The following is a 4,578-nucleotide window of genomic DNA, read 5'->3' as shown; positions in this document are numbered from 1 at the left end:
CGACCTAGAGCATGGGAGATACCATGATCACCTAGCCTGCTCACCGAGGGTGAGGCCCAGCCATTCCACTGCGGCTCTGCTGACCCCTGCAAATTGCCCAGATGTGGGAATCTCAAATGCATCATTTCTGGTGGCAGGGTACTGTGTTCGCAATATCCCCTGATTGACTGCTTTGTTTGTTTGTTTGTCTATTTATTTATTTATCAGTTTTCCACGGTGTTGAGTGGCTCATTGGACTAAGTCTCTGTGCCCGTGATCAGAAGGTTGCCGGTTTGTTCACCAGCCTTGACAGAGCAGTCACATGTCCATTGGCCCTTTAGCAAGGCCCTTAACCCCCACTCCAGGGGTGCCGCAGGATGGTTGACCCTGAGCTACCACCCTCAAGCTATGAAGAGCAAGATGGGGTAGGCAAAGGGAGGAATTCCAAACGTACTTGTGCACTGGCCAATAAAGGATTACTCTTGTAGGTGTTTAAACATGCCGCATGGCAGAGTTTCTCGAGGGCCAGAGTGGGCAGCGGCCTGAAGCTGAAAGCAGCTCCAGGGAGGAAGTGGGATCGGCAGGGCGGCTCTCTAGAGCGACAGGTTGTCTGCTCCTGCCTCCGACTTCAAAGGCGGCGATTTTTGTGCAGCTCATCTTTGAACCTCACCGATGCGTCCCCAGCCGACCAAACCCAACTGCCTGCCCCCCCTCCCTTCCCATTTTGGATCTGGGAATGTGCTCCTGCAGGCCTGCTCATGATATTTCTGCACAGAGGCTGTATCTTTGCACCCGTGTGATACCACAGTATACCATGCGTGATGAAGACTGTATCATGTTTATCTGCAGCTTTGGTACAATAGCAAGGTGTGTCATTGATATGCGTCAATAAGGTGTCAGTGTAGGGCTTCATGTTTATGTATCACAAGCTGAGATGTGCAGTGAGAAACCTCTTCTTCCCAGCCATGAAAGACAGACACTCGTTTATCAAATGAGCACGAGCGCCTCTCCGCTTGGCACGCTGTCCGTTAAACGCTGGCCGAGCGTAGTCGATGATGCCATGAGGTAAGTCTCACACATCTGCCAGGCTTTTGAAAAGAAAGGGGGGGGGGAAAATGTGAGAACAGACGGGACACTTTTCATCAGAATGGCCTGCAAGCATCTACGGGGGGCGGGCATCTGGTTACAGTGTAAATGTACACTGGTACAGGTTAAAGGAGAATGAAAACTGAAGACTCATGTAAAACAACGTATTTGCTTGTAGCAAAAATGAACCTTGACACCAAAAGAATGATTAATGGGGGCAATTATGTCTCTTTTTATTATTGTTATTTTTAAGTCACTGGACTTAAATTGCATGGTTAAAGGGGTAATTAATCACTTGAAGCGTGGGGGGGTGGGGGGGTGGGAGAGAGTGTAACAAACAGTGAGGTATCTCACGGCCACCTTTCTTTATTTGGCTTGGCCGGGCTGTGCGAGCGCCCCGGTCCCCTGGAGGAGGGCAGACGCTGCCATTCCAGAGCCGAACCCGGGCCCGGCCTTGGATTAGGGCACTTAAAAGTCTCCCTTATGACCGATAGGTGCAGGCCAGCTACCCGAGGAGAAGATCAAAGCCTGTTAGGGTGGGTGTGTTTCTTTCCCAGCGTTACCCCTTTCATCTGCGAACACCTCACCGCGGCGCAGCCTCTGCCTGTTTACCTGGCTGACCCCATTGGTGTTAGCTGACCTCTACTGGTACGGTTATGCTCTCTCTCTCTCTCTCTCTCTCTTTCTCCATGTTCACTCCTCCCAGTTCAGCTCTGAACGCAGATGTTTCCCATGTGGTATAAAGCGGTACTGCAAAAAAAAAAAAAAAAAGTTCAAAATCATAGAAATAATCATAGTAGTGAATTTGGGGTGAAATGATAAAATGCCTTATGGTCAAAGACACGCCAATGTGATAAAAAAAAAAAACAACAACAAAAAACAAGTTTGTTGCTCCATCTATACAGTTTATTTTCTCGCCTGGAATTCAAGTGGACACCCAGATGCAAAACTGCCCCGTTAAGTTTGTTCGTTCCTATAAAAACAACACCGACAACTTCGACGACGACGACAACAACGGCAAAATGGAGTCGGCATGTTTGGAGTTTCAACTGCCATTTACATTCCAGCAGTGAGAGTCAAGTCATTTAAATCATTTCCCCTCCAATTTATCTCCCTGTTGCCCCACAGATCAATAGAGTAGGAGCTGCAGCTGTGGTGACCATGTGTGCAGTGCAGATGGAGAAGATTGGGGTTAAATCTGTCTTAGCCCCAAGGAGGAAGAGCTGAGAGATTGTCCCCATAGCCAAGCCAGACCCTGCTTAGGAGATCCCCAGATGTTCCTCCGCTCCATCTAGGAGATCAAATAAATGAAAGCTATTTCCTAACCTTTCTAGCTTCTGTTTCAAACTTTGTAATACTTGTTCTGGATTGTCTTTTACTTCTATCACAAGATGTTCAATCTGTGAACTGAAACATCAACATAAACTAGAAAATAAAAACACTTCTCAAACCCCGTCAATAAATATATGATCATGTGACTCCTAATAGAGACACTTCCAGTGAATGTGCTCATTTGTACTTCCTGGGTGTCTAAGAGAAATGGTTTGTTTAATAGCACTTTTTAAAAATCATTCTTCATGACTCTCTTAGCTTTTGTGGTCAGGGCAAAGTGGGCTCATTGGAATTTCAATGAGCGGTTTACAGAACTGACCAGAACATAAACAGATGTTACCTTCCTAAGGAACTGGAAGCAGTACATGAGAAAAAGAGGATTTTCCAATTTATTTAACTTCAGCCCTGTAATATGAAACCGTGAACACGTATAACTCTGGCAGAGTGCTGAAATCTGCAGCACTGCTTGGAGTCCAAGCGAAATCTAAAAAATGCTGTCAATAGAAAATCTGGTGGAAGAATTCACTGCAGATCTCCACTCCAGGCTCAATTAGCAAAATCACAATTTGAAAATAGACGAGTTTGCTCAGCAATAGCCACCTGCTTCACGTGACAAAGAAGCCATGTAGGAATGGAGGCGGCGAGTCCTGGGTGTACAATGAGGTGGGATTAGTGCACACAAAGGGATGTGGATCCTTCCTTACACCTGTGCTGCATGGCCTCAGAGGGACACGAATGGGGGGGGGGGGGCTGTACCCTAATTTGCAGGTGCTGAGAACCTAATCTGCAGACTGAGCAGGTATCCGTTTTCCCCCTTCACTCTTGCTGAGATCGGACCCCAAACCCATCTGACAGGAGAATGAGCACCACCTATTCAGTCTGCTAAATCTTGGCAATCAATCACGTGCGTGTGAGATTAAGCACGAGTGTCAAAACAGAAATGGTGCACGGGCAGGGGGGGATATCAGAGATGGGAGAAACGCTGTTGAACAGGACTTGTGGACGTGAGTGACAAAGAAAATTCGACATACAATGAGAAACAACCCAATAAACTGACTTGGGGGGGGGGGGGGTTAGTGAACACACCTGACTGTTTGGAGGGGGGGGGGGGGTTAGTGAACACATCTGACTGTTTGGCTGAAGCAGCTGGTGGGTGGATGGGGGGGGGGTGCACTTTCAACAAAGTGTAGCACTAACTTTAGCATGTGTGCTTTTAGTGCTTGTCACTGACCGTTCTTTATAGACAAGGGTACAGGAAGAGGAAACAGAAGGAATGCGCTGTAAGTAGGGAATGTGCATGAGGCACGGAAACCCGAGATACTGGATGCCTACGTCACATGGGTCTGCAGGCGTCCATGCACAGCCTTAGCGACTGGCCCGAAAGCATGGCAGCCCCAGAGCCGGGACGACTGTGAAGATAAGAAGTGTTCGCAGACGTCTCCGAGTGATCGTCTCCTGTAACAGGTCACTTAACCTCACTTTCCTCTCCGCAGCATTGCTTAAGTGGAGCAATTGCCTTTTGGGTTCCCTTGGTGATTCTCCTTGAGCACTTGAGGACAAACAAAGGATTACGATGGAGCCAATCAGCAAATAAACAAATAACACCTCCACTACAACATTCAGAGGTTAATCACAAGAGGCGCAACAATCCAGAGTGGAAAAGAATTCAATTCCTAATAGCTGCTGTACAGACTCGCAGGAATACTGATTGAGAGCAAAATATGTGCAACGAATATTTGCATTTTGATTCAAGCCGGCTTACTTGAGTGCTCTCAGAAAACCCAGTAAGTGTTCCTCAAATCAGGAGGCATGGAGAGTCATACATTTGCTCACTCTGCATGTTAAGGCTAGAGAAGAAAAGATGTATGTCATAACACTAACAGCCCGAGGGAGGAGAGGAAGGGGCGGGGCTGGGGCAGGGCTGGGATTGGTGTTTTTGCATTCTGCTGTGGCACGGACTATTTTGACTCATCCTAAATACCAGCCCACTGTCCCTGAGGGCAAGTGGGTGTTTCAAAGGTGGCCCGGGACCCCAGTTTTGAGTTTCCCAGCGCAAAGTGCTGCCGCTTTGATTAGCTGGAAGAGACTCCTAGCTGGTCTTACAATGGATTAGCGAGGCGTCGCTGGGTGCTGGGAGACAAGAGGCTCTGGGCGGGGCAGCAGTTCAAAGGAGTGCTTTGT

The 4,578-nt window shown here is 47.9% G+C and overlaps 1 long non-coding RNA gene and 1 other non-coding gene across 2 annotated transcripts; both read left to right on the top strand.

The window, feature by feature from the left end:
• Positions 1 to 162, top strand: LOC111848675 (U1 spliceosomal RNA). Its single transcript, XR_002839362.2, has one exon. It is a non-coding gene; the product is annotated as a U1 spliceosomal RNA (small nuclear RNA).
• A 607-nt stretch (positions 163 to 769) lies between these two features.
• On the top strand, positions 770 to 2,340 carry LOC111848661 (uncharacterized). The gene is made up of 3 exons (XR_002839359.2): positions 770 to 1,044; positions 1,560 to 1,713; positions 2,194 to 2,340. It is a non-coding gene; the product is annotated as an uncharacterized lncRNA (long non-coding RNA).
• The last annotated feature ends 2,238 nt before the right edge of the window (positions 2,341 to 4,578 follow it).

This window comes from Paramormyrops kingsleyae, chromosome 5, assembly GCF_048594095.1.
Source record: "Paramormyrops kingsleyae isolate MSU_618 chromosome 5, PKINGS_0.4, whole genome shotgun sequence".
NCBI lineage: Eukaryota > Metazoa > Chordata > Actinopteri > Osteoglossiformes > Mormyridae > Paramormyrops > Paramormyrops kingsleyae.
The sequence above is the reverse complement of the archived record's forward strand: the minus strand, read 5'-3'. Positions and strand labels throughout refer to the sequence as shown.